General features: G+C 41.8%; 1 protein-coding gene across 11 annotated transcripts in view; it reads left to right on the top strand.

The window, feature by feature from the left end:
- FAM110B (family with sequence similarity 110 member B) overlaps nucleotides 1–23,732 on the top strand; it is a 224,527-nt gene that overhangs the window by 146,657 nt on the left and 54,138 nt on the right. For 10 of the 11 annotated variants that reach the window (XM_077876882.1, XM_077876879.1, XM_077876887.1 and 7 more), the window contains one exon: nucleotides 13,528–13,614. The gene's annotated coding sequence lies outside the window, so the exon portion shown is untranslated. Of the gene's footprint in view, nucleotides 1–8,160; nucleotides 8,375–13,527; nucleotides 13,615–23,732 lie in introns of those variants that run through there. The other variant, XM_077876881.1, reaches the window with a different exon arrangement.

Here is a 23,732-nt window from a genome sequence, read left to right as displayed (position 1 = left end):
AAAACGATTCACATTGTGGTATTTGCTCCTAGACTTTTTCTCTGTATGTATTCAGACATATATATGTACGTACACAGAGAGGTAATTTTAACAAAAATGGAATCATAATATATGTTGATTTAGGACTCTCACTTAATATTTAGCTGATAGTCTCATTTAATAAATAGCCTTCTAAAATATCACTTTTGAATAACTGTATAATGTTCCATTCATCTTATTTATACACCATAATTTATGTAACCCATTGGCTGTTGTTGAATATGATTTTCTCTCTTTCTTTTTTTTTTTTTTTTTTTGCTCTATAAGGGATACTGTGATATGACAAATACCATAATTTTTGGTATTTTTTGTATATATCCTCAATTATTTCTAATTTATTTTTGCTCATAATCCTTAGAATGATTTTCCCATAGTGGATGGCTATGGGTAAAGGTGTATACATTTGTAAAGTTTTCAATATGCTTTCCCAAATTGCACTTCCCCCCCAAAAAAAGCCATGTTTATTTAAGTCCCAGAATTTCTAGATGTTATTAACAACCTCTTAACAGTGTAACATTTCCCATGTGGGTTGTGCTCAGGGCATGATGATTATATATTAATGTTATACACTTCTTTTTCTAGGAGAGGGTCTGTTTTTCTAATACTATTAATGCCATCTACCCTGGATGTTTAATTTTGCAATCACCCAAGTGTGGAGAACTTAGATAATGTTTACAAAATGCTAGGTACTCTCTAAATGCTTTCTGTATATATTAACTCATTTAATCCACATAATTTCATCATCCTCATGTTACTGATGAGAAAATTCAAGCATGGAAAAAAGTAATTTACCCAAGGTTACCAGCTGGAAGGTAGCTAGATTGGGATAAAACATAATGGGATAGGAGGTGAGAAGTACATGATGATGTTCTAGCAACATAATTTCTCCCAAAGAGCATCATTCAGGAGGTTATAATGTCCAAAATTTTGAAATGACCCTTCTCAGGACTCCTATCCTTTGGCTTCTACTGATTTCGAAAGTTTCAGAAAGACTCCAGATGAATTTCATAACAAATTATATTTTGTAGTTTCATATTTGTTTGGATGAAAGTAATCTTTCAAAGTTAGTACATTAAAACATAATTATGAGCATTCATACCATGCATAGTTGAAGTTCTTCCATGAAGCTTTTGCTTAAAATAGCAGCATGCATTACTCATGCAAGAGGATACGCCTTGATTTTGGACAATAATTGTAGAGATACGCTCAAGCACCGGTGCTGATGCTATACAGAACTATTTATAATTATAGGAAATGTCATTTAACTGAAATCTGAAATGTTTATGCATTCCACTTAGAAGACAAAGCTACAATTTAGGATGTTAATCGATTTATTGGAATTTAAAGTTATAGGAATTATCCATGGTCAGTAGAGAAAGAATCCAATCTGGAGCCTTTCCAGTAGAATGGAGATTATTGATAAGGTAAACACTTTCACATCTTAGAAGATGCCTGTCAAGGTCCATAAAACATGGTATGCTTTGAAAACAGAAGGGAAGGTAATAAGCTCAGGATAATTATTACAAATTAATTCATAGCTTAGTATATTATAAAAAGATCATTTATATAACGTGTATGTTATGTGTGCTTTATTTATATTATTTATCATTATATATAATATATGATAAATAAGATTAGTAATATTTAATTATTACACCCATGGGGTAACTAATTTTTTGAGTATAAGAACAAACATAGTTTTCATGAGAAAAGGAACAAAATAGAAACAAAATGAGTCTGGAGTCCCTGAGCAAGTCTTAGTTTGTGGCTCTCCTTCCTGAATTCCACACCCCACCCTCCCCACCCCCCAGGAAGCAAAACTCCCAGGTGCCTACTGCTTCTCTCACCTGTAAATTCTATCGAAGGAGAGGATATATTCTCAATCCATGATCACATAATAGGGGCTTAGTATACATTTCTTGAACTATTGAAGCAATGTTGCCATAGTGTTTTAGATTCTGAAATAACCCTCTCTTCTTTGTTCTTAACTTCCATGTCTTAAAAGCTGCAAGTCAGAATGCCAAGGATTAGTGTTATTGGTTACTTAAAATCATTCCTGTTAAGGTTTAAATCGCTGATGTCTTAATCCACCACTTTGTTGTTGTTAAAGAAAGTTCCTTTTTTTAAAGATTTTATTTATTTATTCATGAAAGAGAGAGGCAGAGACATAGGCAGAGGGAGAAGCAGGCTCCCTGTTTGGAGCCCGATATGGTACTCGATCCCAGGACCCTGGGATCAAGACCTGAGCCAAAGGCAGATGCTCAACCACTGAGCCACCCATGTGCCCCAAGAGTTTCTTAGTGATGTTAATTTTTAATTCCTGAATGCCCATTCATGCAGGGCTCTCTGTTGTCCAATGCCATTTGGACATGTGGGTTCTGATACCAATATGTACTTAGCCATGTATAGAAATGTCCTTGTACATTTTATCTCATCAGCTGAATAAACCCATGTTTGACTTGTAGATGTATGTAAGTATAAATGAAAGAAAGGAAAAAAAATAAATGAAAAAAAAGGAGTTTTGATTTCTGGAGAATATAGAAGTTCTTTTATTATGCAGTGCTTAAAGTTGTGTGCAATGAGAGACTTTTAAAATTCCCTCTAATTGACTATTTGACTTTATAATTAAGAAACAGTCATTTGGGTAAAACTGGGCTGCTCTAGAAAACAGGTGAATCAAAATGATGCTTTCCTAAGAATATTGTTTGTGAGTTAGAATCCTGAGATATAAAACACTCTTAATGAAGTTTTTCTTAAGCTATGTTCATGTAACTGTGCTTTTTGCATCAAAATTTCAAAACTTCCTTATGTTACCCTAATCATTTAGTTTCTTGGGTTTGGGGGGGCAGGGGAGTCCCTTTTGCACTATCCTAGCTCTCTCCTTAACCCTGTCGACCTGCACAGAAGTCCCTCTGTGTGTCCTTAATTTGATCCACCTTATGCTGAATGTTGAGGTTACCATTCTTTTAACAAGTTGGAGAGCTCACCTCCAGGGCAGGAGTCTTGTGTACTTCTTCTGCAAAGTTAACTAAGTGGGAACAGGAGTCCAGCTTTGTGTTTTCCTATAGGAGGATGAGGGACTGGCTGGTTAGTTTTAAGACTTGAGGAGTGTGGGGGCTGAGCGGACTGATGCAGTCTGCTAAGTTTGTAGGCACTTGGTACTTTTTGGTCAGGGTGCTAGGTGTTAGAGAAGGATTCAGAGGGTATGGGACATAGATACGAATTTTGTCTCTATAGACTTTTTTGACAGTCCCATACCTAAGAAATTCTTTGTTTGCTTCTTTTATCAAGTGATTTCTTGCCTTCTAGGCCTAAGAAGCCAGGTACATTCCTGGTTAAATGGCATAATGGGGCTAATCCCAGTGCAATATTGACATATGATTAAGCCATTTTAAAATCCAAAGTCCTAACTTCAGTGGTCCATGGATTGAATAGGGTGGCAAACTGTAAGACAGGCTGAGAGCCTCTAGGGTTTCATAGGTTTATCATAGGGGGCTACAGCAGGAAAGTGGCCTGAGGAAATGGGGAAAGGGGACCCCTGGGAAATGACCTGTCCAAACACTGTGGTCAAGGACCCCTGACTTGTGCTGTCCAGAAACATACCTGTGGGTCCTGTGAAGTCCCTCAACCAAGGTGTTCAGGCTGCGCTGGATCTTCACTGTGCTAGCAGCTGCTGGCCATTCAGAGCAAGCCTCCGTGACAGTCTCTCCCGAGCCAGCCACCCCTCAAATTCATAACTCCTCAGCTGTCTCATTGTTTCTATCCTTCCGTCTCTCCTCCTCGATACTATAAAATATGAATCATTAAAAGAAAAAGAAAAAAGCGATGGCATAGGCAAGGCTTTGAGAAGACACTACAAGACACAACTGAATTGTAAACCGAGCCCCTGCCTCCTGAGAAGACTCATGCAGTCTGCTCTATGAGGCCTGGCAAGATGATCATCCACACATAATTATCTTTTTCAGCAGACAGCTTCCCAGGCAGCCCCAAGAACTGACTCCCAAGAACGGTGTCCTGCACTGATGTGTAAAGGAACTTTTGAGGTCCTATTAATGCGGGGGGGGGGGGAGGTCACTTCATGGTAAACAGGGCAGCATGGTAAGTGTCTGAATGAAGAGGGGCCTGAGAGCTAAAAGTGGCCTTGGAAGCAGCTGGGGTAACTTCCAGCAACCCCATTTCGTCTTTCCCATCCTGTCACCCTTACACCTGCATTGAGCACCGTGTATGCTGCATTCTGAGGAAGGAAGGAAGGAAGGAAGGAAGGAAGGAAGGAAGGAAGGAAGGAAGGAAGGAAAGGGGAAGGGGAAAGGGAAAAGAAAGGAGAGGAGAGGAGAGGAGAGAGGAGAGGAGAAAAGAAAGAAGGAGAAAGAAGGAGGGGGGAAGAGAAAGGAGGGAAGGAATGGATGAAGAGCCATGTTTAGGTGTTATGAACAGAGAAAGAAGGAGCACTATACCTCCTACCTACTCCTATGCTGTTCCACCAGTTGGCCTACCCCTTGTAGCCAGAAGAGACTCTCACAACCTGGGCATGCTTTTCTTTTCCTTGGAGTTGGGAGTAGGTGGTATGCTAAAGCCACTCCTTGCATGATCTGAGGGGAGCTGATTGTTAGCATCTCTGCCCAATTCCATGTACAGTGACTTTACTTCATGTCAGTTGGTGGCTTGAAATCCCATAATGGAAATACTACTGGTCAGGGCCACACCATCTCAGGCTGGCTGTTCTGACACTTGCTAACCCATACTCTACAAGAGTTGGGATCCGTGGCACGTCCTGGACTGTGGCTCGACTGCTGGTCCTTGCTCTTTCCCCTGGCAGTGTGGTGGGGAATAGAGCTGGGCTGGGGCTCCCCAAATAGAAGAATCATAGGTCCTGGAGGTCCAGCTTTTGAGCAGCCCACCCTACACACTGATCCTGTTCTTCAGAGCAGAAACAGCCCTCCTGGATCCCTTTTCAGCAAGTTGGGAGTTTGACAACCAACCAAAACTGAGACACTTCTGATCAGTCTAAAGTTATCTAGAAGCCATAGGCTTAAAGGGAATAATTTTTAGTATGTGAACCCTGGTTTCTGTACCAAGGAAAGAAAACTTTGACAAAACTCTACATGGAAATTCTTGACACATAGGCTTTCTCCTTCTCTCCTTGTTCTCGAAGCTTAGAGAATCAAAGCAGAACTTGAGGAAATCCATTCCCAGAGGTAAACGGTGTCTCTGGTGAGTGACTGTCTTCCTTGCCAGTGTAGCAAATGTGAAATGCATACATTTTTGTTCTTTGTACAAGGAAGGGTATGTGAAGGTTTTGACTTGGAAGATTGTGGGAACCTGTTAATTTTGGAAAGAACTGAAGAGGAATCAGCATTCAGATTTTCAGAGGGGTTGGACCAAAATCCCTTCCCCTTTGGTGTATGCTGTTTGCAGCTGTGTCTGCGTGTCCTTGCTTTGTCCTCGGGCCCCAACAGCCTCTCCAGGACCTTCACACACTCTTGGCCCTCACCCACGCTCCAGCCAGAAACCTTCAGCCACGGACCAGGCAGTCCACCCCCACTTCACAGCATTCTACATTCTACCCCATCGTAATTACTTATTTGTTAATGAATCACTTAATGTTGATCTACCTCATTAGCTTGGAAGCTCCATTAGGAATCAGAACACTCTGGCTCTCTCCCTGCACTATTCTCAACGTCCAGCAATGTCTTTGCACACAGTAGGTGCCACAAAGTGTTCATTGAGGGAATGAATGTTTTTTCAGAATCAAGGATGAGTTGACAAAAGGTCAAAGACAAAAAGTGCTCCTTCCTGAGGTCAAAAGAATCTGTAGGCTCACCTCGCAGAGTGGCAGATTACCAATTAACTGTTACTCAGTTTCAAACAAATATTAGTTCCAAACATGTTGAAAGATAAGACCAAAGAAAGGACGGTGGCTTCTGTTTCTTTGAAAGGGTCTGTTTAATTCTTATACAAAACAGGCATGAGAGAAATTAATCAAACGGCTTTTAAAGTGCCTTTTTTGAGCTAGCAGCCTGTTAAATGAAGGGGAAGGCAGAGCTGTTCGATGTTTCCTAGATAAATGCCTGGAAGTGTTACTAGTCTGTATCCTGGCAGCCTCTGGGGAGCTGTGCCTTAGGCCAAATCACTGAAGCCAATTCCTCTTGGAGATTTAGCTCCTGATGATACTGATTGCACTTTGATAATTCAATGGTCGATGCTTCCGGGTAGCGCACCCAGCAATCATTCTTTTTAGCGGGCTTGTCTCCATCATATTTTCCCAGAGTTTTTGTCTCTGTGTACATTTCTCCATACTTCTCCACTCTTGAGCTTATGCATCCTGAGTTTCTGTGCTCTCTGTTGAAGTTTATGGGCCATGCCTTCCCTTTCTGTAGCTTATTTCCCAAACAGGTTGTGGGACACAAAGACTAGAGGATGAAAAATGATCCTTAGGCATGATTCCTTTTCCATGGCTACTGATTAATCTCTGGGGATATTTGGTTCCTCGGAGCAAATCATAATGCCTTTTGAGAACGTCCGCTTTCTATGAAGGTTTTCAAATGAAAATCAGAGCAAAACAAAACTACAGAAATGAGAGGTTTGCATAGTATCATTGGATTAGAACTTGACTGGCAAAACATACCAATTTCTGGGAATTACTGAAGGAAAGCTTAAGATATTAACAGATCTGATTAATATCACCCCGGGATTGTTAATTTTGTAAAACATACCAAGAAGAGAGAAATGACTCTAAGGGAGAACAAATATATAAACAGTCTATAGGTATGAAAAATTGTCTTTGACTAGCTGACTTCTCTTAAATCTGTCATTTTACAGTTTATCAAACTTCTCAGTATCAACTTTCCCCAATTTATTCAATAGAAAACATTTTTAAAATGTATATCATAATCGATATTGCAAATCATTAATGAAATACTATTATATGCCTATAATTTCCTGAAAATACCTTTTAAAATTGGTTTATGTAGAGTCCATTGAAACTGTAAGAATTACGTAGACAAAAAGGGGGTATAATTATTTTTATTACTAGAGTGAATACCAATAACGATTCTCTGATTATTCAAGTCTGCCATTAGCTTGTCACTGTTAATTCTAAATGATTTTTCTGACGAAACCCAATGGTGGAGAAGTATTTAGATAATTTTTAAAAGTAGTATGATGCTGGAAAAGAAGGTAGACAATACGATGTAGCAAGAAGATTGCTGCTATTAATAATTGCTTGATTGGAACTCACTGTGTGCCAGGCCCCGTGCTAAGTGCTAATAGATCATTGACAATAATCCTGCAAGGTGTCTCCCATTATTGCCTCGGAGACACAGAGAAATCCAGTCACTTGCTGAGTCACAAAGGTAGGAAATAGCTGATCCAGAACTTAAACCCAGCCAGTCTGACGGTTAGATGCGTGCCTTTGCCTGTGCATCAAAACACCTCTCACAGGAATTGGCTTCTAGAACTAATTTTACCATTACATTGTGAGTTGGGCAAATTTATTTAATTTTTGCTTTTATAATAACCTCTGATACCCTTTTTCCATCTCTTGTAGCTTGGAATTATCACCATAGTCAAGATTATGACTTTTGACCCCTTCGTTAGCCCTTTTCCACTATGGATGGAAATGTGCGCAGTATTTCCAGTGATATTGATTGATTAATTAGCACTTTAGGACAAATGAGTGGCAAATTGCTAAACAGGGTAAATAAAGTGAGGCTCATAATCTTACAGCACTCAGATTTTAATATCCGGCTAGTATCGATTTTATTATTTCTCAGTGCTGGCATCTGTTAAGTTTAAGTAAGCTGGTAGTACTGTACATTGATTGAACCACTCTTTGTTTCTCTACACTGGAGAAAAAACAAGAATGCACTTTTAAAAATCAGTTATAGTTCATAAGGTGATGCATTAATCTCCAAAATGACAGGAAATCAAGGTGATTTTTGTCTGTGGGGTTTAATTTATTAAAATTTAATTTGCTCCTGTGCTTCGCTCCAAGAGCTCTGTGCTAGCAAACTAGCTATAATTAGATTAGCAGCCTGCTAAGCGCTGGTGACAGCCTGCGCCTCAGAGAGCATGTGCTGGATTCTGCATGAGCCTCTCCTCATTGGTTGCTAGCACTGCTGCTCGCCAGTTTGATAGGTTTCCACAGCACTCTTTATGCTGCATTGGAGACATAGATACAGAGATACTCTTCGGTGTTCTTGCAACGGTGGAGGTGCTTAGCTGGTAACGGGAAGGAAGGAGCAGGGCACCCGGGAGAAGGTGTCTGCCTTTGTTGTAGCGCATCGGGGGCACTGGCTGCCGGCTGCCGGGGACAGTGAAGAAGTTTCAGTTCATGGTAACTACTTTGAGGCTTTCTCTCGCAGGAAAAACAGGGCCATGCATGAATTGAAGCGTGTTCATCATGTCATCTGTTTAATTTCATCTCGCTTTTGTTAATATCACGCGTACTCCAGCGTCCCCGGACTATAATATATTCTCCTGGAGAAGGCTCGGCTGCTAAACAGCTACCCTGGTCATGAAGGAATATTGTTTTTACCTGGATTCAAGAGTGCATGTAGTGGGGAATGATGCTTATTGGTTCTCCTCTGTTTTGGAAAGTCCGATGTTGCATCAATTTATGTGTCTTTGGAGGTGCGTTTCAGCAGCCGGTTGACTTTGTTTGCATGGAGTCCGGACTCATGAATAATGAGCAATCAAGGAGAGTTCGGTGAGACACACTTTAATTAGGACAGGGCAGCGATTCTCCTGGTGTCGGCGCAGGGTCTTAGCAGAAGTAATGTGCTATTGTTTCTTCGCAGATGTGTGCAGCCTTCATTTTGGACGATTTCCTTTGTTTCACCTTTTGTAGTTTTCATTAAGCCTTTTTAACATGGAGAATATTAGCATATCCCATTCTGCCCAAAATATGCCTAGGTGTGTATTCAGCCGTTACAAAGAGAGAGAATTTGTCACTCGGGGCTTTGTTTTACAGAGACGGTGCTTTCGGAGTTGAAATGAAATCGCGGAAAAGGTGGGGTTCTTCCCGCTTTGACTGAGGTCTGATTCCATTAACGATGGCCTGGATTATTTTCCAGATCAAACCATAAGTAATCTTAAATTCTGTAATAAAGATGGTATGTTCTGGGGTGGGGGTGGGGGGGAACATCTAAATGGCCAAGGCTGAGCTGAAAGAAACCCAGACAAGCGCATTGTGACTTTCTGTTTCTCAGTGTACCTTTGCCATAGGGTGGTTTTATACCAGGAGAACCCCTTGGTGTCATTTTGTCCTCAAACTTAAAAATTAATATCCTTACCGTGTCAGACTGTGGAGACCACAGAAACTTGTGTATTGACTCACCAGTCACACGGCTGGCTGGCTGCCACCATGCGTCTGCTATCAGTGGAGAGCCCTGCTGCTCTCTGAGGCTGTCAGGAATTATTTCCCTGCTCCTGAGAAGCCAAACCTCGTCATTTAACTGTTTTTGTTAAAATCACTGCTTTGATTTGGAGCTATAAGCTGGCTGAAGGGGTTCCGTATATTCTTTGGCAGAGGAAAACTTCAGAATATGAACTGTGCTTCGCTCCCCCACCCCAACTCAGAGTCCCCCTCCCTGGCCTATCCTAGGGTGTAATAAGTCATCCAATGTAATATGTTTCTCAAGTCACAGTTTTAAGAAAAATAAAGAATACTGTGAAAGGCTGCCATTTATCATGATAGAGCCTCATCTGTAATAACAAAGTTTGCTAGTTGCTCACTGTGATGCAGGGTCTCTATGACTCTGGGCAGTCTGCAGCAGTTTGGTTTTAAGGTAGCACGTGTGATGGGTTGAATGTGAGAAGGGTCCCTCTCCTGAGAGCACTTCCTTCCTGTTTGGCCTCCCGCTGACACCAGCCGCACCTGCTTCAGACTTCAGAAGGTTGCGTGGCCCAGGCAGAGGAGGCACCATTCGTTCCGGTGATCTTGCTCTCCATGCCCCCCCATCTCGCTCTCCATGCCCCCCAACCCCGCTCTCCCTCTTCTGCCGTCCATTCTGCCCCTGACAATGCTTCCTGCCTCCAGGCTTGGAAAATAACCTGCACCTGACACTCAGGCTTGGCTGCTCGTTGGGGGAGGAAGGAATTGATGCATTCCCATGACTGTCTCTTCCTCTCCTCCTCTTAATCTCCTGAAATACTTCCTAAATTGCCTTGGTCTTACAGAATTTCCAAGAAGTAGGGCTGCCTTAAGAGTAAATTGTTGCTCTCCTCCTCTGTAAACATTGTAAACCACCTTTTGTGAGCACAGCTCCATTAGGCTGTGTGTCATAGGAAGCTGCGGGAAATACTTCTAAGTGACGTTGACTTTCAAGGGCTGGATCCTAAAAGACTTGCTGCGTCTAGAAGGAACTCCTTAAAAATGTGATGTAAATATAAATCTGTGTGGATGTTGTGTAATGTGCTATGATAGCCCAAAGGGCCTTTCAACATATACTAAATGGGCATTTTTCAGATAGTGCTAAATAGAATGTTATTTATCTTTTTGCAAAGAAACAGAATCTGTACTTTTATCCTCGGATGAATTACAGCGCTCTCTCTCTCTCTCTCTCTCTCTTAACGACATTCAGGGAAATCTTTATGTGTTTCAGAGATAAGACAGTAAAAATAAATTTCTGAGACACTTTAAAATTTTGTTCTCTCCCCCCTTGTAATTCTGTAGCTCTTTACCGATGAGGGAATGGCATTCCTAACCAATCAAAATTAGGTCCGTTAGCGTGAACTAAAATATAAAATGTATAATTTTTTAAATTAAAACATTAAGTGATACTTTCTAATTTTTTCTCTTGGGGGCTCATAATCACAGCAGGAAAGATGGTCATCAGTTTAAAAAAAAAAAAGTCATTCCATGTAGAATATGATGTACCACAAAGCAACTGGGCTGAACATAGCCTGAAAATAATTGTAGAAAAGAAGGAGCATTGTGCACTACATGCTCTTGGATGTAAAGGTTGCAGTATAATACTTGTAGGTGGCTTTCTGGCTGGATACTTGGGCATCTATGATACCAAAGGACCTGAGGGGCATCTGTCATTAGCAATTGATTACTATCTCAGGAATGACCCTCCAAAATATTGCCTGGGTTGGAAAAATATTTGAAGAGACATTGGGTCTTTTATCTAAGTGTATTTCTTTTTTTTTTTTTTTTTCGTTATTTTATCCTGTAGTTATGTGCATCTACCATGTGCTAGGTTCTGTGCTAAGCCTGAGTGAGAGAAAGATAGATGGCACAGCCTTCTCTGTAAGAAGTGGCCCTTTTGAAGAGAAAAGAGAGTGAAATAATAATAATACGGGGCACAAGGAGAACAGAGGCATTTAGTGATACCGAGGAGGGGTAACCAGTTCTTAAGAAAAGGTAGGGAGGGAGAGCTTCAGAAGAGAGATAGTAGCACCCAGTCTCCAACCCAGAACTCTCTAATTGCCACTCATCTTACACCGCATCCACTACTGCTAATGTCTACTACGAGTTGGTGTGGGCCACAAATCTGTTCCGTATCTTATATTGACCTTCAGTTTCACTATGTGGTGTAACTTGTTATCTGTAATAAATGTAGTAAATAGTACTATCATTTTTTTCCTCCTGCTAAGCCTTTTCAGAATACACAGTGGATTGTTGCATGGAAGAAGTTTTGTTTTAATAGATTTACATAGCATGGGACTTTAAAAAGATTTTTTAATATCTCCAATAATTATTTAAAGATTTTATTTATTTATTCATGAGAGACAGAGAAAGGCAGAGACATAGGCAGAGGGAGAAGCAGGCACTCCACAGGGAACCTGATACAAGACTCGATCCCAGGACCCTGGGATCAGGACCTGAGCTGAAGGCACATGCTCAACCACTGAGCCACCCAGGTGTCCCATTGTCTCCAGTAATTTAAATGTATCCAGTAGTTTTATCTTAAAGGAATCACAAATACTCTCATCATTGTTGGACTCCTAAGTAATTTAGTGATTACTTTTGGAACTGTTTGCATTGCCAGGAATTATCATTTGCTATTGAATGCCTGTTGACTCCTTTATTTAAGTCATTTATTTTGTACATGCTCATTAAAGACCAGCTTGTAAAACCAGGGCTTGGATTCTAAGGCCAGCATTTAACCTTACTTATGATTAAGGCCTTCTGCTTTCCTTATACGTTTAATTGAATTTAGACCTATCTTAAATCTCGCCAAATTTGGTGGGAGGATCAGCTTTAAGGATCATGTGTTTGCATTAGATCTCGCCAGCAGTGAAACGTCCAGGTGGAAACTGCATTTCCAGTATGCAGAGCCTGCAGCCAGGGAACCCTCCAAACTCTGCGGTGTTTTGCCCTAGTCAGGCTTGCACATTCCTTTCTCACAACTGGGCATATAGCAGCCTTTACTTCTCTCTGGCTTCACCCACCCCTCCTCCCTGTGTCGCAAGTATTCACTTTCAGTTCTGACAGCCAGAGCCTGCAGCTCGCCCACCTGCTGGCCTCTGGGGAGACAGCTCCCTCCAGTTTTTCTCCTGCCTTTTTCTCCTGTTTCTTCCCAATCTCCTCCTTTCCTGCCCACCTTTTAAGTAGATATTCCCCAGAGTTCTGTGCATCATCAGTGTCCCATCAATTGGCTCTTCCAATGCCATGGGCTTGGCCACTTCCGTGTCCCCGTGCATCCCCTGCAGCTGTGCCACCAGCCCTCCTGTGCTTTCTGTGTCTCGGGGTCCTCGCTGCCCCTTCTGCCTGGAATGTGCTCCCCCAGTAGACTGGTGGCTTGCTCCCTCACTGCCTCCCCATGTCTCCAGCCACCATTGCAACAGGACCATTCTGAGATAGTACTTATTGGATTTAGTCTCCCCTCTCTGGAACAGAAACTGAGAGCTTTTTCTCTTAACCCACAGAGCCTAGGACAGAACTTGGTCCATAGAAAGTACTGAGTCAGTACTTGAGAATGAATGAATGAATGAATGAATGAATGAATACTGGCATGGGAGCATGATTGCAGGGGAAGGGTGCTCCTGTGGCTCTCAGGAGCTCTGTCCCAGCCAGCTGAGTGGTCTGTGCCAAGCACCTTCCGCTGAGTGGGCCTGTTTCCTGTCCTGAAATGGGGGTGGTGCACCAGATGAACCCTGAGGCCCTTTGAAATGCTAACACCCTATCACACCTTGGGTAGACTCAGACTTAGGATATGCTTGGCAGACATTCAGGAGTGAGATGACATCCTGTAAACCTTTATGTGACTTCTCAACACCTGCTGTTTATATGTATAATTGCTATGTATGGTTAAATGTCTCCTTAAAAAAAAAAAAAGTTGAAGTGAGCAAAACCCTTAGCTTCTAAATGAAGTATGTACGAATGAACACATTTCTGTGTACTTACATGTTTATCTTTTTTTTCTAATTTATTCACCAGATTTTAAAAGAATTACCGTTTTCTGTTTGCTGTGTGTATTTAGCAGCCTGCCTGTTTGTGTCAAATAAAAAAGCAATAGCAATTTTTTTCTGTATTTTCAGAGTACATCCTGCAGAGAGTAGCTTAAGCTAGAAAGGACTGCCTGTGACACCTGCCTGCTATCTATAAAACACTCATTCCTCTTTCAAGTAAGTACATTGCTTTATTTTGGCCCATTCTAAGCAGAAGGTATTGATTCTCTCTGAAAATGTGTGACATTATTACATTAAGACAAAGAGGCTGAGAGGCTGAGGTTTCAGATATTTTGCTCTCTGGCAAAAAAGAAAAAGAAAAAATAAAGAAGAAAAGAAAAAGGAGTCCCTGTCTTCAAGGTCTCTGCTAGGACTGAAATAACAGTATCCAGGATTTACTTTTGTTTTTGCAAGGTTTCCATGATATGTCTTCTATGTATTTGCTCAGTAGTTTTGGGTTTTTTTCAAAGGCCATGTTATATTTACCAATAATCATTAATCGGGTATTTGGAAGTGTATGGATTTGAAGACAGTATAAAAATGAACATCTTTGCACTTTAATGAGAAGTACACTGTCTGTGATTGGAGAATGAAATGGTGTTTTCTGACAAGCCAAATAGTGTACTGCCAGCAAGGAGCTCCCTGGAAGTTTTGGGGAGAGCTTTGCAGGATGGCCTCCCAAAGGAGGCCATACCGAGAGGGCAGTGTGTGCTTCATGGAAGGTACTGTGGAAGGGTTCTTTGCCACATGTCCACAACACCCCAGAGCTGATGGAGAGCCAGGACATATCTAGAACCAGACCCATCTTCCCATGAAGGAGCCAAGGAAGTGAATGAATAGTGGTCAAAGTCCAGATGGTTCCCCCCGTTGCCAGAGAAGAGTTCAGTATCACCAAATGAGGACATTGGGAATGGTTAGAAAGTTGGAGACAGCTCTCCAGTAGACTGATGTCTGCAGTGACATAAGAAGTGATAAAGAGCAGCTCTGATGAGAACACAGTCTTAACCTCAGCGCCATATTCCCAAGTGACCATATGCTTCGAGTTTATTGATAGCCTTCCTCGAGCCTCCTTTCCGGCATCCATATGTAACGGGCCATTGCCTCTAGAGCATGTAAGGCACTGTATAGTTTATTATTATTGGATTATGCATGACCTTTGTTGGGTAGATGTTACCACTCTCCAGAAACCTCAGAACCTAATTTAGGCCGGCGGGTAAGAACCAGCCTATGCCACGTAGAATCCTGCAATCCATGGACAGAGAGGCATTACAGAAAAACCAACAGTGCCCCTCAATAATACACCCTGATATCCATCACTCATCACCATATGACCTTATCTTCTGATCCCCAATATAAGAAGTTCTGCGATGACAACCCTGGGCTCCTGTTGGCTGGAGGGAACTCCACGTCTCCCATCCCTAGGTCTGAGATCGCAGAACTGCACCTGGGCACAGGTGGATTTAATGGGGAATGCTTCAGTAGTGCTGGCGTTCTCCACTTCGCCTCATTCTAGGAGCCTACCCATCCCCATTTGCCCATAAGTGAGTAGTTTTCTGGGACATATGCTAAAAGCAGAAGTCCCCAGCAAATGGGCCTGTTGGTTGCCCAGAATGACTGCTCTCTCATACACAGCCATGTGATGTGAATGCTTACTGATGCTCACCGAGCTGGCTCCTAATGGCAGGTAAATTTGCAGCCCTAGTGGCCGAGAAAGACCTGAGAAGTTGAGTGGACATGAGTGTGACCTCAGCTCCACTGCTTACCAACGCTGCAAACGGACTTCACTTGTCTGAGCCTCAGTTTCCCCCTGCCAACTAAAGATACCAGCAAACTAGTAGAGATTTGAGGAAGGCTAGGGACATAGCATAGTTATAGCATAGCATATAGCATGAGAAGTGAAGGACCCTCCTTTCTCCCTTCCAGACAAATTCTGGTGAAGACAGTCAGTTACCTTCTCAGGTATAACCGTCTTGAGTTTGTCAGTATTTGTCATTATTCTTATTTAGCTAGATCTCGAATTGGGGAGATTAGAAAGGATTCAACCACATGACTCCATAGTGCAGTGTCACTAATTCGTGGCCCTGTATCGAATTCTCAAATAAAGTCAGGTCATTGTGTACAAGTTGATTATAGGTGTTTTTATATCAGTTTTCCCATAAATAAAATGGAAACATTTATTTTAAAAAGTGCTCTAAAGATTGCTGTGAAAAGCATCATTTTTGTCTTACCATCCAAATATTTTTAGCTGTTTTTCGGCGACTTTTACATTTAAAGTTCATTATAACTTCATTCTTTTCTGAGCTCTTACATTACAGATGTGTAGCCTTATGAAGACATATGTACTAATCTTGTCATTACTGTTTTTCACTACTTCTCCATACGTGCATTTAAGATTACTTTGCTGTCAGAATACAAAATGTGTCTTTTTAAAACAGGGTTCCTTACTTAAGGAAACTAGAAAAGAAAGGTATAAAATGACCTTGTAATGCTCTTTTGGTTAAACTTTTTAAGTTTTTTCAGCCTAGAATATGAGACCTCCTATATGACGATGGATATGTGAGTCATCTGTAAAGGAATACACGAACACCGATTTCTGTGCATTATCCATGTGATTGCAATTTCAGAGAATAAGTTGCAATGTTCACTTTGTCTTTTAGTTTCTTGTTATTTGAGTCAGACTTAAGTCACTGATAAGGTCAGTTTCTCCTAGAAAGTTTCCTTCTTCAAAACTTCCCTGGGATTGATTTTTTTATTCTCTTATAGTGTAAGTGCTAGGTAATGAAGAAGTTGCTGGGAGTAGAAACAACCTTTGCAGGACGTTTTTGTGGGTTAAATGATCTTGACCAAAAATACAAATTAGTTTTCCCCAAACAGCTCTTTTTTTTTTTTTTTTTCCATGTCAGTGTTTCCCAAAGCTGGTCCTCTATAACGAAAGATTTGTTCCTTGCTCATGACTCATCTACCTTTCATGCCAGCATCTCTGACTTTTGCCTTTTCCCAGAGCAGCTCTCTGCCAAGCAAATGACTCAGAGCTCAGGTTCCGTAGGTACAGCCAGGTGTGGCTCCTCTGAAGCTGGCTCAGCTGACCTTGAGCAAGTTCTCCCCAGGAGCCAGAGAAGCCAGCCACAGTAACGAGAGCCACCGTGCAGCCCAACGGAGCCAGGTTTTGACCTTGCTCGCACTGCTTTTTAAAAAAGAAGAAGAAGGTGAGGGGCCTTCTCTGGAAAAAATAGCCAAGATTTTACTTGTTTTTTTCTCCTTCTTCACAAAAATGATCCAGGCTTCTGTAAGGATAGACATAGGGATATTCTCCTCTCTGATGCAAAATACTCCTGTACTCAGGTAGACAGTATCCTTCTGTTTTTGAGGATTGAGCACATAGTTAGTATGGTGTTCAAGAGGCCACTACTGATTGCAATTTAAATTGTTTAATTGCCAATTGGGTTATCTAGTATATGTAAAAATGCTGCTTTTTAATCAAATGGAAGAAATTCTATAAGTTACTGTGTGTGCACAGTTTTTTGTTGATGTTAGTGATTAACGGCTGCTATGGTACAAATCAGTTTGTTGTCAGTGTAGTCACTGTTTTTCTACAAAGATCAGCGGAAGAGTTAAGCTCCTAGTCTTTGGAAGGCCTGCTTGAGGCATCATGTCCCTGATCTGAAGGCTACACACTTGCCCTGCAGAGAAGGTATTAGAATTTTCATTGTGTGGATGAGGATACAAGAATTAAAGATTCTTAAACCTGATAACCTAAGGGCAACCATGTGAAAAGATACACTGGGTATAAAACCCAAGTCTACTCTAGGTTCTTCTGTCAGAGTTTTACCAGACTTGTCATATCAATTGATTTGTTTGTAGTGATGGGTTCATAAATGGAGTGGGAAAAAGATGATAGAGGATAATTGGACAGTGGGAAAGTAGATGGGAAAGTCAAAAGAAAACATGGATGTCTGGTGGAATATTAGATCAACTCCCTAGAAACCACAGGAAGTCTTCAATTAATTAGAGAAAGGATGAGACCAAAAAGACAGTTAATGAGAGAAACGACCATAAGAGCACACCCATGAGAGAGAGAAAGACACACATGGAGTGATTGCGGTTGTGGTGGGTGAAAAGCTAGACTATCATGACCTTACTTTTTATTCTCCAACCTGTTGAGTTTCTACTCCATCATTGGGTGTGGATTGAAAAAGTGTTCATGCAGCCCTACTGCTCAGAGAAGTTCAGAGAGATGGAGGCTCATCAGGACCAGGTGACTAGTGAGCATTGGAGTGTTGTTTCCACACACTGGTCTCTCTCTTCCATAGCCTGGTGCTGTGGTCTGAATGTGTCCCCTACCCGATTCATACGTTGGAATCCTAATGCCCAGTGTGATAGTTCATGGGGTCTTTGGGAGATACTTCAGTCATGAGGGTAGAGCCTTCGTGATTGGATAGTACCCTGGTAAGAGAGGCTCCAGAGGGATCCCTTGCCCTTTCTGCCATGGAAGGACACCATAAGAAGCCTGAAACCCAGAAGAGGGCCTTTACCAGAACCAATCATGCTGGCACTTTGATCTTAGACTTCCAGCCTCCAAAACTCTGAGAAAGAAATGTTTGCTATCTATAAGCCACCCAGTCTGCATATGGGTTGCAGCATTGTGTTGTAGCTGCCCTCTATAGAGATTAAGGCACCTTGGATGAAGTTGGTCTATGCACATGGCTTTGGGTAGTGTTTGGACATACCTATTCTTTAGCTTCGCATAGCACTGGTCTGTCATTGTCTTGAAATATCTCTCTTGCTCTTACTCGATTCTCATGGTTCTGACTTCTCTAAAAGGCACATTTAAAGCAGAGCTCAACTCAGCAGCATCCTCAGACAAAGAGATACAGTTTTTACCACGACAGTCAACAGAAGGAGCTTCCTCTGGAAGGAAGCCCCACTGAGGAACTGCTGGCTCTTTACCATGCATTCCCAGGAAGGCATCAAGCCCTGCTGGCTTTTCCTCATGCATCATACGTTGGCATCACCGTCTCAACACCAGACAGCTCCATCACTGACTTAGCCTTATTACATCAGCCAGCCTGCCTCTGGTCTCTGCTCCCAGACCAGTTCATTTAGCAAGCAGAAAATTATTTTACAGGCACTATGTTCATCTTGTTACCTCCCTGCTCCAAAACCCTGATTTCTCCCAGTTACCTGTCAGTCAGATTAAGTCCAGAGCCATGCCGCAGAGTTAAAGCCACCTCTCACCTGGACTCCTCACACTCCTCCAAAGTCAGCATCCATTACCCTTCTCCTGTTCCCTACACACCTGGTTCATCAGAATGTGTGCTGCTTCTTGCCCGGAATTCCTTATCAGTTCCTCATTCTCCAGAGACCAGGAGTTCCTTGAGGCCCATTTCAAAAGTTTATTTTTCCTTTATTTAAAAAAATTAAGAAAGAAAGCTTTTTCTGAGCAAAATCCAGGAACATCTAGTCATTCATTCAACAGATTTCTTCACAGTTCAGTATATAGCATGTACCTTTGCAGGTAGTCTTGAAATTATCCTTTGCTCTAAGCATTTATAGGATTCTCAAATTTCATGATGAGTTTATTTAAGACTTTTCTTTTACTGTAAGGAACACAGACTCTTGGTGGTGTACGAGCCCCTGTGGGCATCCATCTGGCACCTGCCCTGAGGGATCACAGGCTGGGCTGAAATTTTTAAAGACTTGCGGATGCTCTGCAGTCTCTAAGACAGTTCTGTGGTCTCATTAACTTCCTGAAGAGGAATGAAGTTCTTTACCAGCACTGCAGCCCCTTCATGAAAATAACCATTTCGTTCAGCAGCACAGATTGGAAAGCTATTATCAGTTCTTAAATCTTCAGGATACAGTGACATCTAAATAGACTTAGAGAAAACAAAGTTGAGAGGAAAACACAGCATCTCCTCTGGAAAGTAAAATGGACCCACTGACAGCAAGAAACACAAGTAGAAACTCGATTAGAATCCCATCCATTTGGGGGCTCCTGGGTGGCTCAGTGGGTTAAGCATCTGCCTTCAAATCAGGTCATGATCCTGGGGTCCTGAGATGGAGTGCCACATCAGGCTCCCTACTCGGCTGGGAGCCTGCTTCTCCCTCTCCCTTGGTCCCTCCCCGTTGCTCATACTCCCTCTCTCTCAAGTAAGTAAGTAAGTAAGTAAGTAAGTAAATAAATAAATAAATAAATAAATAAATAAATAAAATCTTTTTAAAAAAGAGTCCCACCCATTGGTGAGGCCCTCATTTGGGTTTTCTCTCCTATGTGGAAAACCTCACTTTTCCCCAAATCTTCATTTATTCAGAAGGGGCATTATGAGTACTCAGTCTCTTGTGACTCTGAGTGCACGTCATGTACTTTCTTCACTTTGTGAGTACGTACAGTGTACTTACCTCATTAAGTTGCTTCTGCTTCTTGCTGGAGCTTTACAAGCAATTGGAGGGTAGGAATTATGTTTGAACCCGATGGCTTTGGAATCCACCACGGACCCTAGCAAACTACATTAAGATTAAGAACAGTTTGTGGACTTTAATAGGGAAGGAAGGACCTTCTCTACATGTAGAGGAAAGTCACTGTAGGTTGCTCATCTGCCTCTGATGGCAGCCTCTGCAGATAGAAACACGGCAGCACCAGGGGGAACAGGACCAGGGATATCATTTCATTGAAAGGGAAAGACACTGTCTACTCTTGGGAAAGGGAAGGAGAAAATGAGGTCAGAAAACAGGAAGAAAAACAGAAAAATTTGAGTTATTTGTAAGTGGGTTATTATGGATGAACATTATGGAATAGAATTATAAGAACTGGAGCTTCAGGGATCCCTGGGTGGCGCAGCGGTTTAGCGCGCCTGCCTTTGGCCCAGGGCGCGATCCTGGAAACCCGGGATCGAATCCCACATCGGGCTCCCGGTGCATGGAGCCTGCTTCTCCCTCTGCCTATGTCTCTGCCTCTCTCTCTCTCTCTCTCTCTCTCTCTCTCTGTGTGTGTGACTATCATAAATAAATAAAAATTAAAAAAAAAAAAAACTGGAGCTTCAGCTTTAAACTAGCCAAAGTAGAGAATAATTAGGGCATGATTAGCTTTATCATAAAGCTCTTTAAATCTGGACTTCTCAGCTGTATTTAAATATGGTTTTGTTTACAACATTTAGTTTAGATACAATCTGTTTTTTAGCTCAAATTCAGTGTTCCCTAGGGACCCATAGATTCAACATTCAAAAGCTCAATTATTGATGCTTGGCCCCAAGTTTAATAGTTGCCTTAATTCGCAATTTGAGGGAGGTACCACCTCAAAAGACACACATCAGCGCTGATGAAAAACAAGGAGTTAGCGCAGCCATGCCTGCTGTTCACACCCCAGCTTCGAGTTCTGCCTGTGTGTTAATCCATTCATCTCTTCCATTACAAAAATATATGTGTGTGTGTGTGTTTGTGTGTGTGTGTGTGTATGTGTGTGTGTGTATACACATTATAGGCAGAACAGAAGCTCTGCTTACATGCAAGAAGAGTGCAACTAATTCCTGGTTAGATCAGATCCATGACATAGGAAAGATTTGAATCCTACTAAGCTGTGGATTTGAATCTTTGGTCTCTTCTCATAGATCATAGTCTTTGAATGCCAAGGGTCTATTCTCTGTGTCCTCTGAAGCCTCCGGCTGTGTTTCCTGAGAGGTGTGCTTGTGACCAAGACCTTGCTGGCTGGCATTCATCTCATAGAGTGGAGGTACTAAGGAGGTGGTGCGGTGTATTGATGGGGTGTCCCCCACTTAAGAGACAAACACACTGTTTTCAAGTATCATTTAAATGGCAGTTGGCCTATAAATAGTGTCAGAGTTTCAGACATTTAAGTGGTTTTATCAGATTCTCATGGTTGCTTTCCATCCAGTTAGCAGTGGACTTGAAATCTTTTCTTTAAAAAAAAAAAAACAAGACTTTTCACTGAAAAGCTTAACCCTTTCCTACCCTACCACCCTCCATCTCCCAGGTAGAGAGGGGGCTGTGAAGCTAGTTTCTTCACCTGTTAATGTGGATTACTTCCCAGGAGGCCCCACCGAGGTGCCGGTGGGGTTTTTATACGTCATCACTGGAATCATGGTAAATACCCCAGCCAGCAGCGTTAGATCCTAAGTAAGCAAGGTGCTAGTTCCCATCCTGTGTTCCCAAGAGCCCCTCTGCCACCGCCTCGCAGGGTATGTCAGAGTGGTGGTCATCCCTCGTCAGTCAGAGTGGGGATTGATACGTGACTGTCTTCCCCTGTCCCATTGCCTATCCTGCGTCAGCCTCAGGCTCTGTCTCCTTGCTACAGATCTATCAGCAGACCGAAAAAATAAGGGGAGAAGCCAAGGGCTTCATTTTCTCTTATTCTCCCAGTTTCATTTGTAGTTCATTTCATGTTGTCCTTTTAGGTTAAAAAAAAAAAAAAAAAAAAATTCCTCCCTTTTTTTTCTCATACCATTTAATCAACCAGGAGATATTAGAAAGTTGATAGATACCCTTATAGATTTAAGATTTTGACCATCAGATTTTTGCAAGCCAGAAAGATACATGCATTTGTTGAACTTGAGCCCGAGAAGATTTTACATTAGTAGTTTTTAGAGAATGTAATCAATTATCTCAGAATACACCTGACATATTTATTTATAAGGCATTTGAAGACTGTGTTCATCTTCTCTCCCACCGATGTGTATTTCTCCACTTTGAACCTTCCCTGAGACTTGTCCCTGTTATGTAATGTGCTGCATTCTGCTTTTGATTATTCCGTACCGCATTCCTTGATGCTGCCCGTTTGCAGATGAGGCATTGCCCACTACCCTGCTGTTCATCTGCTGTGTACAGCGCTCACATCTTCATAACTGACTCTCCAGCCATACTGAGCTGGTCTCCAGGAGCACCAGACCAACACAAATAGCCTCATTTGGAGTCTTTGAGAGCATCTCTTATTCTTAACATCCTTTGGCCACTAAGTATTCGATTAAGAGAGGCTAAAGTACAATTAAGAAAAATCATGTGAATATGTGACTTGAAGTCTCTTAGTAAGAAACAGAAAGTTAAGAGATTACTAGAAGATATTTTATGCCAAATCTGCAATCTTTGGGGGTTTCTCGTTGTACTTTATTAATGACACTTGACATCATGCATTAATCTGAAATAAAACAACTGTATTTCAAACCACTTTATAATTATTAGACTTTTGCATCCAATTGATCTCATATTTTTTAAAGATTTTACTTATTTATTCATGAGACACACAGAGAGAGAGGAAGAGACATAGGCAGAGGGAGAAGCAGGCTCCCTGCATGGTGCCTGATGCAGGACTTGATTCTAGGACCCCGGGATCATGCCCTGAGCCAAAGGCAGGTAGGTGCTCAACACTGAGCCACCCACATGCCCCCAATCTTATATTTTTAAGACTATAGAAACCTGGCTTTGAAGTGCTGTCAAGACATTCTCGTATTTTCAAGTAAGAAGTAGCCACATCTTTGGCACTTAGTCCCGTTCATAAGTAAGACGTCTCAATGTGCACTTCTTAGAATATTTTGTAGAGAATGTGACCTCTGTTTTAAACTTATGCATTATTGCTGTGATGTGTAAAATACTCTACAGACTGCCCCCTTGACTTCCAGTCTTCACACTGGTTAGTAATGGATAGTGATACTCTAAGAGTACTTGTTAATACTGGTATGTTTCCCGGTGAAAACAGTGCAATGTTAATGGACAAACAGCCACATAGCGTAGTGATTTACATGATGTGGCATAAGCAGAAGATTGTGGAGCTAGTGTTTGGCTTAGCATTTACTGGGCCCTTTTCAGGGGGCCAGTTAGGGTGGGAAAGCCTTTATGTGCATCAGTCATCTCCCTTAATTCTCATAACAGGTAATTATTGGAAGAAAGCAGGTAATGAGGGGGCAAGGTACAAGCTCACGTTTGTCTATCTGCAGGTGCAGATTTCTTATACACCTTGCCAAAATGTATCAAGAATGATGGTTCATGTGCCAGATGTTTCTCAGACTTGAGAGCTAAAATGTATTCTTCCTATTTAGAAACCATTGTCTTTTGACAGATTAGATTTTTGAAAGGATTCTCTGAACCAAGAAACTTGCTATAGATGCCAACAAGAGTTCCACTTCAGGCTGTTTATTAAACAGTGGCCTCAAAGAGACTCATGTCCTCCATCATCTCCATACTCATCAGGGAGGTGGGGGTTGGGTTGGGGACTTGGATGGGTCACCTGGCTGTCTGGGATGCAGGTCATTGGACTTGGCTGTCAGCTCTCTGGTTTGAAGCTGGCAATT

The sequence above is a fragment of the Canis aureus genome, chromosome 28 (genome assembly GCF_053574225.1).
Source record: "Canis aureus isolate CA01 chromosome 28, VMU_Caureus_v.1.0, whole genome shotgun sequence".
In the NCBI taxonomy this organism is placed as follows: Eukaryota; Metazoa; Chordata; class Mammalia; order Carnivora; family Canidae; genus Canis; species Canis aureus.
The sequence above is the reverse complement of the archived record's forward strand: the minus strand, read 5'-3'. Positions and strand labels throughout refer to the sequence as shown.